Source organism: Asterias amurensis, chromosome 4 (genome assembly GCF_032118995.1).
Source record: "Asterias amurensis chromosome 4, ASM3211899v1".
In the NCBI taxonomy this organism is placed as follows: domain Eukaryota; kingdom Metazoa; phylum Echinodermata; class Asteroidea; order Forcipulatida; family Asteriidae; genus Asterias; species Asterias amurensis.
The window spans coordinates 24,673,058-24,688,025 of record NC_092651.1 but is presented as its reverse complement, the minus strand read 5'-3'; the positions used below and the strand labels follow the sequence as shown (position 1 = coordinate 24,688,025).

Below are 14,968 nucleotides of genomic sequence, written 5' to 3'. Positions count from 1 at the left end.
GCGATTAACGGTTGGTGAAGCATCTTGCTCAGAACTCTTCCCCTTCACCACCCTATCGAAATACGCATAACAACAACAATTTTGTAATAATTTCGGTTCTTTTGAATGGTTCTCAATACACTTATTTACCCCCCCCCCCTCCTTTTGGAGGTGCCCCTTCATGACCTCTTGGTGTTCAGTGTTGTTAGCCTTCATGTCCCTTCAAAAAAAATTCGGCTGAACTCTCATATGTGGAAGTGCCATTTTCCGGACCTTGCCGGTGTCCCAGGGAATTCTGTCCGTCGGAGATTCGGTCCCCGATACGCGAAATTAACGTGGGCTTGAGAAGGATGATTCAAAAGAGGGCGCTATAAAAATAAAAATAAAGATTGTACGTAGTTTGCCATTACGGGGGGGACAGAATCTCCATCCACACCCCTCTCAAAGATGAAATTCGATGCCCGTCCTTATTTTTACAGGGTTAGTTAATAATTTGTATGTACACATGTTTTTTAAAGGCAGTGGGGGACACTATTGGTAATTACTCAAAATAATTGTTATTATAAAACCTTACTTGGTAACGAGGAGCTGTTGATAGTATAAAACATTGTGAGAAACGGCTCCCTCTGAAGTGACGTAGTTTTCAGGAAAGAAGTAATATCCACGAATTTGATTTCGAGACCTCAGAATTAGATTTTGAGGTCTCAAAATCAAGCATCTGAAAGCATACAACTTCGTGTGACATGGGTGGGTTTTCTTCATTATTATCTCGCAACTTCGACGACCAAATGAGATCAAATTTTCACAGGTTTGTTATTTTATGCATATGTTGAGATACACCAAGTGAGAAGACTGGTATTTTGACAATTATTAACAATAGTGTACAGTGTCTTTAAGAACTGTTTTTGTTAGCCGTGTCCTGGAGTGTCCGGTATAAACACCCTTGTTGCATCACTGTTGCAATGTAGTGCTTCCACCGCACCCTAGTACAGCCCAAAGGTTTTACTTCACTGTTATTATTATAACTGTAAATCTAATAAACACAGTTTTTATAAATCAAATTCGTAAGAATGTAGCTGTGTTGATTTTGTTTGTTCTGTGTACACAATGTTCAAGGAAATGGTGACCATATCAAGGAAAGTTGTATACTAAATTAAGGCATTTCCTGGGGGCAAACCTGTGTGAAGTAATGATTGAATAATGTATGTAACCAATAGAGGGCGCCGTGCACATTTTACAGTCGGTCTGCACTGGGGGGGGGGGCTGCATCACACTAAATAAACTCCCATAAACAAGCAATGCTAAGTATATGCCAGATTACTTGATGTCAGATGTTTAGTTCCGTTTTGTTTAACATTGCATGCACTTTGGGGGGGGTCTTCTTCGTCTTTCTTTAATTGGTATCACATCATGCAAAAGAAAGATCGCATCACCCTATGTGCATGATGTGGCACGAGATAGCGCCCTCCTTTGAATCATCCTCCTCGATTCAGCTCGTATTAATTTAGACAGAATTTCCGGAGAGTCGAGACTGATTTTCCTACGACACCGATACTCGTCGAGTTGCCCCCCCCCCCCCCCCCCGATCCGCCTAAAATTCTCGAGGGTGTTTCACATCGCCAGATCCTTGCTATTCTAAAAAAGGGCGTTCCCTTCTGCTACCATTTTGTTGTGCCTAATAGATGTATTTCCAGTACCTTCGGAATGGGCCATGTGCTTCAACGGAACAGGGAATCATCTTCACTTGTCACAGCTTACTAAGTTCTTTTATAAGAACTTATGGGTGTTTATTTTCTCCTGAAGTTAGGCCTGCAACTGTCTCTGCTACATAATGACCGTAACACTTCGGTTTGAACTCCATACTAAATATAAAAATGTCCAGGAGAATCACGTTTGGTTTTGACTTCTCTTAAAAAGTATAATTAAAGGGAAGGTACACGTTTGGTAATTACTCAAACTATCATAAAAACTTACTTGGTAATGAGTAATGGAGAGTTGTTGATAATATAAAACATTGTGAGAAACGGCTCCCTCTGAAGTAGCGCAGATTTTGAGAAAGAGGTAACTCAAATAATAAAAGACTTCTAGCTAGAAGCATTTTATTCCTATCATTTTCGCAGTTTGTTTTCTTTGCTCTTCTGATTATAATAAAGTTAGGTCGTCGTGAATCAAAATTTGTATTTCTGATTTTCAGAAGAATTTAAATGAACACGTTGCCTTGGATCGGACGAGTTGGTCTTTGAAAAGCGTTTGTAACCGTTTGTTATACAAAATAAAAATGCATAAAATTATTAGAAAGATATTTAAAAGTAGAATGATCAACAGAAGTATCACTTGAAGTTGCGTGGTTTCCCTTTTACTACGTCGACTTTCAACACGGTCGGCCATTTATGGAAGTCAAACTTTTGACTCCATAATGGCCGACCGTGTTAGTTCGCAAACGAAAAGGAAAACCATGCAATATTTTGAGGCAAATTTGTGTGAATCATTGTTTTCTACTTTTAGTAAAACATCTTTTTATAACCATTTATAACAAACGGTTACAAACGCTTTTCAAAGACCAACTCGACTGATCCAAGGCAACGTGTTCATTTAAGGTTGCAATGAACACCTAGCGTTTATCTAAAACATTGCGACTTGTTCTTGTATGATGACTTGAGCTTGGGCTTGAAGGTTATTTATCAAGCCGACAACTATCAAATGGAGGAAAATGTTAAATGGAGTTATGAGAATATAAATCACGTAGCTTCTCTAAAATATGACGAGCGCCCTCATTTGAAACAAATTAATAACTGTTATAATTGGCATATTGAGGGCGCTATTTACAACCTCTCTCACTGGTAACTCGCACTCAACCATTCGGTGTGTACAAGAAATACTTGGCACCAGTTGTTGTGTGAATCACATCCTGTTTGTTTTTGTCGTCTGATATTATTATTGTACTATTTTGTTGATAGTGTAAAAAAATACTACAGCTGGGAACTAGAAATGCCAACGCCAGCTGTCAAGGTTACACAAGTTAGTGGCATAGGTTCATTCACGAGTTATTTTGCTGTGGTCTGGGTGCAGGAGTTTTGTGTCGAGTCTCAAACAGTCTTTAAAACCACAGGTTTGTACAATTGTGTACACTTTGTGGACTGACGGCCGAAGTTCTTCAAGTTGTGTGTCTGCGCTGTTGTGTTGTGCCTGTGTGTGTCAAGTCAATGTCGGAATTTAACCTTGGCGGTTGTCCGTCGCCGTTGACGTAAAAGACAGAGTTAGCTAGAAAGGTGAGTGGAAACTTTGCGTAATCCATTGGATTCCAATTCATTATCTTTTGAAGTTTCTAGTTCTTGAAATCAATGAGACAGTTTTGGGGTATAATTAATAAAGGAAAGTAAATTGAAAACTTGATACAATTATCGCAATCAGGTAAACGTTGAATTTGTTTTTGGTAATGTTGTTTCGTTCGTGGTTTAATATCATTGTCAAAATTTTTGACATTTCTTGTTCTTGCTCTGTAGTTTGAAAAAATGATAAGTACCCCCAAAATTTCCTAGACTAATGTCAATAATTTTTCCTTTTCTTTCTCTCAGTCTCATAATAGTCATACTTTCACCTCTTTTTTTTAATGTTTGTTTTTGTCATTTCACCATCATTAACATTTTGTATGTTTTAATTAGCCCACCTTGGAGGAACATTTATCAAAATATTATAACGTAATGGCTCTCCTTTTTTATTTGTAAATCGACCCTTTGCATTTGATTTACATGTTGGGAAAAGTTTCCGTATGGCGCCACCACTTTTTCATTCGAAATAAAATAATATAGTATCTAATTTACCTGATTGATATATCCCGTTTTGTAAAAATGAGTGAAAAAGTGGTGGCGCCATACGGAAAGTTATCCTACATGTTTTGTAGTTGCGATAATTGTAACCCTCTTTCAGATTGTTAGGAGGATGGAGGGTTATGATTATCGCAACTATCCTTAGTTATGATGAGGCAGTGTACTGTTAATACTTAAAAAGAGAGCCAAACAACCTAACAACAACCTAAGAACACAGTCACAATTCAAAAAATTGCTCGTAAATAGTAAAAAAAATCAGAAGTAGCCAGTCTAGACGTTTATGTTTATGTTGGTTTACTCAGCAGAATCCACAAGTTTGGACGTAAAGCTAAGGGTGGTTGGTTGGTGCTCAAGCAGTAGGAAATTACAAGTGCCTCCAGGCTAACAAAGGAGCCTGAAGAAAAAGTGCTATACAAGACCCCTGAAACAAGTGCTTATCACACTTACAGGGTCTGATATTCCAATGTTTATCTTTAAAAGTCTAAACAACTTGATATGGAGTGACATTAAGGTTTTCCTAGTTTGGGGTTTCCTCCCACACTTAAAATTGAACTTTTTGTCGCCGTCTCCTATTCATCCGGTTGATGGCGCTTGTTCTGTTGGAAGTGCAAAAAAAAATTAAGAATTAAATAATAAATACAAATATTGATAAATGACAGGACATTTACTTGTCGGTTAAAATTTTTCATTTGTGTCTGAGAATGCCAGTGGCAATTTGTGTACTTTATTGGTGATATTATGTTTTTTTGAAGAAATTTTTCTGGTAATGTGGAAATTAGAGAGGAAAAGGCTGCTTCTGCTTGGCTGTCACTTTTGCACCAATACAAAAAAAAATAGCCAGATATAGCCCACGTGGATTATAATTTAAGTAAACTAGCAGTGATAATACCTGTATGACAGTCAGATGCATTGACTATTCACCAAATCAGGATTGGGGAACATTAGGCCTATCCCCAAAGACGCCAATTTGCCATGTTAGCCTAATTTTCCATGGAAAGGATCACTAACCAATTTTTTAAACATTCAAAAGAAAAATCCCCAAAAATCCCAGCTATATTTTCTTAAGAAATATTTATCTGTTTTAGAAATGTTCAATTGTAAAGAAAGGACCTTTTTTAAAAGTAAATTTCAGTATTTCAAAGAGTCTTAATGTGCTCAAATTGCTCAAAGGTTTATTGTTGTTTGAAAACAAATTTATGTTTTTCAATTTCTGCACCTCTCTTTTCAATTTCTGCTGAATGAAAAGGACATTTTTTGTGTTGTTGTTTTCCTCCTCCAATCATCTAGCCATTTGTGGAATTTATCAATTTAAACAGAGTGAGTCAGGTAAGATCATGAATGGCCAATATAATAACCAATATGTTCGAGCAAAGGTGTGAACAAGTTATAGAAATTTGGGGGTGGGAGTTGAAAGGGGGTACCAAACTTATCACTTGCAGAACTGTTTAATTGAAAATTGGACAGCAATGTCAAAAACCACACGGATAACCTCTGGCTACTCACATAAATGAGTCACACCAACCATAAAGCATGCATTGTAAGTCCATGCATAAAGCAACCAACAATGTGTCACATTCTTTACTTACTTCATTGATTGACCATAACCGAGGAAAACACACACAATGCTGGTAAGTATTTTTATCATGTACTTACTTTGTGCTCAACCCCCAACTAAAGTGTACTTAAAGACAGTGGACACTATTGGTAATTGTCAAAGACCAGTCTTCTCACTTGGTGTATCTCAACATATGCATAAAATAACAAACCTGTGAAAATTTGAGCTTAGTTGGTCGTTGAAGTTGCGAGACAATAATAAAAGAAGAAAAAACCTTGTCACAGGAAGTTGTGTGCGTTTAGATACTTGATTTCAAGACCTCAAGTTCTAAATCTGAGGTCTCGAAATCAAATTCTTGGAAAATTACTTCTGTCTCGGAAACTATGGCACTTCAGAGGGTGCCGTTTCTCACAATGTTTTATACCATCAACCTCTCCCTATTACTTGTCACCAAGAAAGGTTTTATGAGAATAAATATTTTGAGTAATTACCAATAGTGTCCACTGCCTTTAAATGTTACATGTTGTCCCTCGATTGAAAAGCTTTATCACCCATTCAGCACAGAACCCACATCCTACAAGGTCTCATAAAATCTTACAATCCTTGTTTTCAATATTGTTCACTCAAGAGTCACTCCTCTGTTTTCATTCACAATTCCCACCTCTGTGCTTTTACACCATTTCAACCGTGCATTTGACTTAATATGGACATAAAACAGAAGTGATATGGGTAGGCAGCCCACCAACCAACAATGGCCCCCTTTGTAAATAGTAAACAAAGCTCCCACTTCCAGGATAACAGATGTGACCTTCCCCCTAAATGGTAAGAGTTTGTGGATATATGGCATTTCCTGTCTACACTGATAAGAAATGCACATTGGCAAAATATAGAGGATTTCATTAATACAGAGTCTGTGTGTGGTTTATGGTGCACACAAGTCGGAGAAAAAGTCCATTATTTTATTGTCCCATTGCACTTAAAGGTTGTTTTACTGACCTTCCAACTGACTAATAACAAACACACGTTTTCATGGCAGATGGCCAATAATGGAGACATACCAGTTAGGTATCACTGAAGTCGAGAATTGCCAAGCCTCAAAACGATCCACAGCACCCACAGCACCTTGCCATTGTGCCCTGTGCTTTGCTGTGGTGCCCTTTGTAAAGTTCCAATACAAATTTACATTTTCCTCATACATAGTCAAAAGTGCCCTTTACCAGGGAGAAATCGGAGTGCCCCTTTAAGAGTGAAGTTGAAGGCCTGCTGTTCAGATGGTTAGGCCTACTACCAAGTTCTTACTAAAATATTAAAAGACTTCTAGCTAGAAGTCTTGTATTCCTATCTGAAAGCACACAAGTTCGTCCAACAAGGGTGTTTTTTCTTTCATCATTTTCTCGCAACTTCGATGACCAATTGAGCCCAAATTTTCACAGGCTTGTTATTTTATGCATATGATGGGATAGGCCTTCACTAAGTGAAAACACTGGTCTTTGACAGTTACCAAACGTGTACAAAAACCAATCTATGATGGTACAGGCTACAACCACAGATCTCAAGCTGACCTGAGACTTGAGTCAAGGACCAAAACAAAAAGAATGAAAATGAACAGACTCTGAGGACTTCACTAATGGCTTCCAGATTTAATCTAATTTTAGGTCATTCCAAAGTATCCTGGGCTTTTGCTAAGAATCTCTCAGAAGAACCAGAGCTGTAACTTAACAAATTGCTTGGTTTGAGCATCATGGAGGAAGGGTCTATCAATTTTATGTTTGAGTATAAAATTATGTTTTATTGTCTGTCTTCCAAGGGATGTGAGAGTAAAACTACTAACAAGCATAATTACAAAACCTATAAAACATCCACTGGCTTCTGTGTATACAGTCAGGCCTGACACTTCATGGAGGCAACATTGGCAATTGCCTCCATTGCCCCTTGCCATTGCCTTGGTGCCCTTGAAATGCTCCAGTACAAATTTAAAATTTCCTCATAGGTTGCTCATTGCCAAAGAGAAAATGCCTTGGTGCCCTTGCCCTTTCAAAACAAAGCATGCAGGCCTGAGTTAAGGTGTTCTGTACCAAATTATTTTCCAATTATGCGGCTTTGGCTACATCATGCTTTGAAGTATTGGGCGTCCCGTTAGCAACACCCCAGCAACAGTCATAGCCATAGCCATTCTGGACCATGGAGGAATAAGTCTGGACCATGTGGACACGGCCTTAATAAACCCACCCTCGGTGTTTCAGAAGGTCCAGTCCTTTTACACACAGCATCCTTGAACACATGTCCCAAGAAAAAGTTCTGAGGGCACTGTTTTGTTCTTGGCAATTATTTTGACTACATGTGTCTGGAGTGTGTAGGATTCTCTGAACAGGAAGTTTCACATCAAGGTGGTCCAAGGATTTGTTTTTTAAACCCATATGTCAAATGTCCATTATCAGGATTTGTACTCTAAATATAAACAGGCAAAGTGCAATACCCACCAAATTCTCTAGTTTGTGGAAATGTGCTGTGCAGACCTGTGTTGCAAGGCTGTGTTGCTTGCAGTCAGTGCTGGGGTTGTAGAGAGCAATGTGAGTTTCTATGGTAATTTTACTCCACTCTATGGAAAGTGTATACATTGTAGGATGATAGGTCATGAACCCCAGTTGCATGTCTCATTGCATGGGAATTTGTCCCTTCTGTGTGTTTTGGGGTTTTTTTTTAACGCAGTATTGTTAAACTTTCATTTATACAAAACTGGACTTCTCTGTGACAGAGATTGGGATTGATTGAGGTTTTACTTGGAGAATATTTTATGTTGGCGGAATATCATCTTCAACGGACACTTGAAGTTCTTGGATTTTGAATGCGGTGGTATGCTCATGGTATGCTTGATCCCATTTCATACACAAGGTGTATTAATGCAGTCCTCAATAAAACAAAAACATTCAGTACATACACCAAAACTGTTGGGCTCTGATTATGGTAGTAGTATACGCCATGTAAAACATTTTCAGTTTACTTAGTGCAGCCCTTGGTCCAAAAAAATTCAAAGAGTAGTTTGGATTTTGAAGGGTTTGTGATGGTATTTGTAAGAAGCTATAAATTACTTGGATGAAAAAAAGGTTACAATTTTCATGGGATTTAGAGCTCAGATTTTGTGAATGAATTTAAATCTGCACTGTAATTGGGCTTTTATTTGTATTTCATGCTTGATTACTGGTCAAACAGTTGAATAATATTATTAAAGGAACACGTTGCCTTGGATCAGACGAGTTGGTCAAAACAAAAGCGTTTGTAACCGTTTTTTATAAAATGCATATGGTTGGAAAGATGTTTTAAAAGTAGAATACAATGATCCACACAAGTTTGCCTCGAAATTGCGTGGTTTTCCTTCTACTGTGCGAACTAACATGGTCGGCCATTTATGGGAGTCAAAATTTTGACCCCCATAAATGGCCGACGTGTTAGTCGACAAGGTTAAAGGAAAACCACGCAATTTCGAGGCATGTTTGTGTGGATCATTGTATTCTACTTTTACAACATCTTTCTACCCATATGCATTTTATAAAAAACGGTTACAAACGCTTTTCAAAGACCAACTCGACCGATCCAAGGCAACGTGTTCCTTTAAAGTGGACATAACAGTTCAACAGATGTTATTTCCTGGAATACAGTGAAGCTGTCTAAATCCTGTAGTTAAATAAAAACCAGATCAGAAAAGATCAGTTCAGCCACACATCCTCACTGATTTCCCAAGTGTGACATCTCATACTAGAAACCCCAGGCTTATTGACAGAACTAACATTAGGCAGTTAGTGGCAATCCAAACAAAAGCGACCACAGGAACAAATGACACCATTGAGGACCCATTAAGGGGTAACACCTCCCCCCCCCCCCCTTCAAACACACACACAATAGAATCCCTTTGTTCCTCCTAGTCCTAGTCCATTGCCTGACCACAAGGGTGGGCCACTTTGCTGAACACTCACTCCTCAGCAATGCATATTGTGGGGTTGTATTATTATATGGGAAGTGTGGGCACTTCACAAGTTGGTACACCCAGTTTCTCATTGCTTCACTAGTGATCAGTTCATGGAGCATTTAATTATGATCCATCCATGGAGGTAGAACCAAGGAACACTTATCCATTTTTAACTGAAGGAAGAAAGATTGTGGTCGAAAGAAAAAATCGCATTCATCTTTGTTGGTTTGATTGATATATGCGGAACAGCTTTACTGGGTGGACTAGATATGAAATTATGAAATGCTCACAGGATAAGGTAATTATGAATTATCAGTTTGATGCTTTACATATGGGTGCAATTACCATGACCTAATGATGGTCTCATGATGAGAATCACTACACTAGAACTAGGCTTATCTGATGCCATCCGTTGATCCATGGTCGAAACACCCTTGAAGTTGAAACCATGGTTGATATGGTCATGGAGGAAGGACTTCATGATATGGTTGAGCAACCCTGCTCTCGAATAAGAATAAACCATGTAATCAATGTATTACCTGGCAGAGATGCAGTTACAAGAATTATTTGACTTTCTGAATTTAGACTTTTTGTTTAAATGTTTGTTTGTTTGAAAGTGCACAAAGTGATTCAAAACAGGAATGGAGATTCTGGGTGTACCAACAAAACCGGTTTGAGTTGTTTCAGTTGTTGTTGTTTTTAATCACCCTCAAATTTCCATCAGGAAATTTGAAATTTGAGACTAATGAGAGTAGTTAAAATGTGAATGTAGTCTTACAACACCATTTTCAGTATACATATAAGCCTGCATGTTTATTAACACTTGAAATACTTCTTCTGCCTCAGCATGGAGCATGGTCTCAGCTACTTAAAACATAAAAACTTACAAGCATTGGAAAAACTGCTAAAAATTAATGTGACAGTAGATAAGTGCCAAAGCTGTCATCTCTCCTTGATTATGCAGACAGTTAAATTCCCTGAAAATAAACCAATCTGTCCATGCTCAGGTGAACAAATTTTAACATCTCCCTTATTATGAAAACTTTCTCCCTACATTGAATGTGTTAGGAGAGGAGTGTCTTTTGTACACCCTTTTTTAAAATTTGGGCATCCTGCTACATTTGCCATTTACATAAATTTATTGTACTAAGTAAGTGAACAATTTGGACACCCAGTTTTTAACCTTTCAGCAAACTTTGGGCACTATTTTACCAAATCGTGGCTAAAACCTTTTGTACAATAATTTGTTGTACCAAATCTCCCAGACTTACAAGATGCTAATGTTGCTCCGAGCGGCACCTTTTCTTGTGTTTCTTGTCATCCGATACCTATGTACACATCGATAAGGTCCAGAGGAGTTCAACCCTTCTCATTGCCAGTTTTTGAAATACTTGAAACTTGAAATATTTTAAACATCCATGACCTCCATGCCAAACATCTCGCTTGAGACATCTTGGTATCATCCTTCCCGTTCATCAATCATCAGAAAGACCAGGTGAATCTTGGAAGGATGGTCTGCCATTCCAATCAGTTAAAGACCATGGACACTATTGGTAATTCTCACCAGTCTTCTCACTCGGTGTATCTCAACATATACATAAAGTAACAAACCTGTGAAAATTTTAGGTCAATTGGTCGTCTAAGTTGCAAGATAATAATGAAAGAAAAAACAGCCTTGTCACACGAAGTTGTGTGCTTTCAGATGCAAGTTGTTTTCGAGACCTCATCTAATTCTGAGGTCTCGAAATCAAACTCGTGGAAAATTAATTCTTTCTCGAAAACTACATTACTTCAGAGGGAGTCGTTTCTCACAATGTTTCAATAATCACCCACTCCCCCTTACTCGTTACCAAGTCAGGTTTTATGCTAATAATAAATATTTTGAGTAACTACCAATAGTGTCCACTGCCTTTAATAGAAGAATATATTTGCTAAGCTCATTTCAATCATGCTGAGCAGATTCAGGCATGGAGTAAGGACATGTAAGGCCAGGGCAAACTTCAGGCAGAAACAACCAAATTTACTGTGTGATGATTTCCTCTATGACTTGTTCCCACCCAGACTTTTGTTTTTACTAAGCAAAAGCAAAGGTTTTTCATGCTTTATTTTCTGGAGTGCTGAAATTGTTTTTAATCCCGACTTACCCTTCTCTCATACAAACACGTCATATTTATTTCCAGCTACCTTGTTGTCAAGCAAGTAGTATGTTTTAGTTGCCCCAAGCATAGAGAAAGGACAACAACTCATTTCTCTATGCCCAAAGGAAGACCCAACCAGTGCTTTGAGTCCCTTGTCCAAGGAGTCTGAAATCGAGTTGTAGTCCGCAAACTGGGAAAACCAGTCACGAGTCAGGGACTGGTCCCAATCCGTGCATGCTGCTCAAAATGCATGAAATCAGTCTTGTGTGGTTTACTGGGATTTTTTTCCTCAAAACTTTGGCTTTGGTTTTGGCTCTGTCCGCCTAATTGAAGCCCCCTATAGAAATCACCATTTTTCTCAACAAAATTACCTGCCCAAGCCTAAGCAATGGTTTCTTAAAGGGCCCCAAGGATCCTTAGTCACTCCAACAAAATCCAACAACCTTGGTATCTTATGCTTTTGCAGAAATGAGCAGGATACAAATCCGTCACAAATTGTGCTTAAAGGAACACGTTGCCTTGGATCGGACGAGTTGGTCAAAACAAAAGCGTTTGTAACCGTTTTTTATAAAATGCATATGGTTGGAAAGATGTTATAAAAGTAGAATACAATGATCCACACAAGTTTGCCTTGAAATTGCGTGGTTTTCCTTCTACTGTGCGAACTAACATGGTCGGCCATTTATGGGAGTCAAAATTTTTACCCCCATAAATGGCCGACGTGTTAGTCGACGAGGTAAAAGGAAAACCACGCAATTTTGAGGCATGTTTGTGTGGATCATTGTATTCTACTTTTACAACATCTTTCTACCCATATGCATTTTATAAAAAACGGTTACAAACGCTTTTCAAAGACCAACTCGACCGATCCAAGGCAACGTGTTCCTTTAACAGTTTGGCTGGTAGTACCGGTAACCTTATATTTTCATAAGCTAAACTTGGTTGCACTTCTAAGCTACTTTTTGTGGTTTTAAGCTGCTCTATATGATGAAAATCTGCTTAGGACATGTACAAGGTTTATCCCTGACCTCAAGCCAAACTAGTACAGTCCTCACTCAAACCTCAAAGCCTCAAATAAAACATGCAGTTGGATTTTGATGACAGGGTTTTGTGGCAGTCGGCAGCAAAAGATGGTGCAGTAGAGTAACCAGATGTGGAATTTAACAATCAATGTCAACTTCCTCTGCTTTCTTGGTTCAAGTCTTTGGATCTCTTGAAATTTTTTTTAAAGACACTGGACAGTGGACACAATTGGTAATTATCAAATACCAGTCTTCTCACTTGCTGTATCTCAACATATGCATAAAATAACCAACCTGTGAAAATTTTAGTTCAATCGGTCATCGAAAGAAAAAACACCCTTGTCAAACGAAGTTGTGTGCTTTCAGAATCAGATCCTTGATTTCGAGACCTCAAATTCTAAACCTGAGGTCTCAAAATCAAATTCTTGGAAAATTACTTCTTTCTCGAAAACTATGTTACTTCAGAAGGAGCCGTTTCTCACATTGTTTTATACTATCAACAGCTCCCCATTCCTCATAACCAAGTAGGTTTTTAAGCTAATACTTGTTTTGAGTAATTACCAACAGTGTCCACTGCCTTTAAACATAGATGCTGAATGGATTATAGACTCGATGGTTGGCCTTGCTTTTCCCTTTAAAAAATGTTAATAGGCCTTAAGCTTGGGCGATATCGATTTATTTTATTCACGATATATCGCCGACAATATATCGCGATATTCGATATAATCGCGATTAATTAAATTTGACATCATCAGTCTTCAAACTCCAAGTGAAAGTTGTAGAAGAGACAGTCATAGCATAAGATAAGAGAGGTGTTCTAATGACCTATTCTTCTGGTTTTACTCCAAACCTATGGGGTGCAAGATGTCTCAGCTAGCAAATACATCGCGATATTTAATCGATATCGCGATTTATCGATATTTCGATATTTCGATTAAAACCAAATCCATTCGATATTGAAATTGTTTCCAAATTAATATCACGATATTCGATAATATCGTGATATCGCCCAAGCTTAATAGGCCTACACGTACATTCGGGAAACTTGCTTGTGTTCAAACTTCACGAGAAAGACAGCCACTTTAAATATAGAATGTAAAAATTTAATATAGAACGCCCAAAATGGCATGGTGGTTAGGGGGCCTACATTAATTGATGACTTCACTTCCCCCCAGGCTAAGGTTGTCCCATCCAAGGTGTCATCACACTGTCGTGACTCATTATTCATAATTAGAGGTCTAGGAAAAATTGCAGGTCAACTTTATACTTGCACTGTGTATGAGTTAAGAAAGTTTAAATAACTTTCACATTTTCTGTTTTGAGTTTTCAAAGGTTAAAAAGTACAAAACTTTCAACCCTCCTTCCTTTCTATCTACTCTGTGTGATTTACTAAGACATTTCCCCATGCTACATGTACAGTATGCAAGCGTCCTCATGGTGCATGTTGTGGTCGAGTGGTTAAGAGCACTCTGGACTCAAGCTATGGTGTTTCTTGAGTCCCGCTGTTGACATGTGTCCTCATCTTTTTTAGGCTCCCCTATAGGTTGTAAAAGCACCCAGTAGACTTATCATTCAGCCCAGAGGGGTTGCCTTCAAGAGAACTTGTATAATCCCCCAGATTGCAGAAGGCCAAATAAAAAGAAATACCAGTTGATCGTCCGGATTTTTCAAAAAAGAGGAGGATGAGGGCCTTATTATTTACTATTTACTATTTTATTTCAAATCAAACAGGCCTCCAATTCTTCAGTTTGAATCAACCACAAACTTATTTTATAACTTTATTAGTTGCATGAGGACCTGTGTTAACACTAACACTTTTAACAGGGTCGGATATCACTAAGAAGATGCGTTATGAAACAGACGGTTACAAGTGTTCGAGAGCATCACGTTAGATTCGGGAAAAGCTCCTAGGCCAGTCCTTTTGAAAAATATGGATCAAAAAAATAAAAATAAAAAGTTTTTTTTTTTTTATCAAAAATTGAAAAGTAATAAAAAGTAATAAAAAAAAAAGATGCGGCCCCAAAAAAGGATGCGGGCAGGGTCGATCAAGTGGTATTTGTTTTTATTTGGCCTAATTAGCAGGGCTTTTAAATTTGAAACCAAGATAAACACCACCTTGAAAATATTCTGAAGACTTTGTTTCAATTTAGCCTGCTTCAGCCAAACTTCCAGAATACCCACTAGTTTTGCAACAACCTAGGAAGAACCGTGAGACTGATGTTTTTATCCACCTGTTTTTTTCCATTGTGAACCACACGGACATGCTATGGCTCAATACTCAATACTTTCTATAGCCTTGCTCAAGGCAGTCGAATTATTCACTCCGAAAAAAGACCGCCGCTGTATAAAAACCCACCCGTATTCACTGTGCGTAAAACCCACCCGTATTCACTGTGCGTAACATCGCACGACACGATGCCCCCGTACACTATCCGCATGCGGAGGCCGTCAGGCCGACAGCCTTGTAGGATCTGTGTTGAAGC

At 38.3% G+C, this 14,968-nt stretch overlaps 1 protein-coding gene across 1 annotated transcript in view; it reads left to right on the top strand.

The window, feature by feature from the left end:
- Positions 1 to 2,929: 2,929 nt before the first annotated feature.
- The window catches only part of LOC139936141 (kelch-like protein 18), a 34,783-nt gene continuing 22,744 nt past the window's right edge, over positions 2,930 to 14,968 (top strand). Inside the window, exon 1 of the mRNA XM_071930882.1 lies at positions 2,930 to 3,248. The gene's annotated coding sequence lies outside the window, so the exon portion shown is untranslated. The remainder of the gene's footprint in view (positions 3,249 to 14,968) is intronic.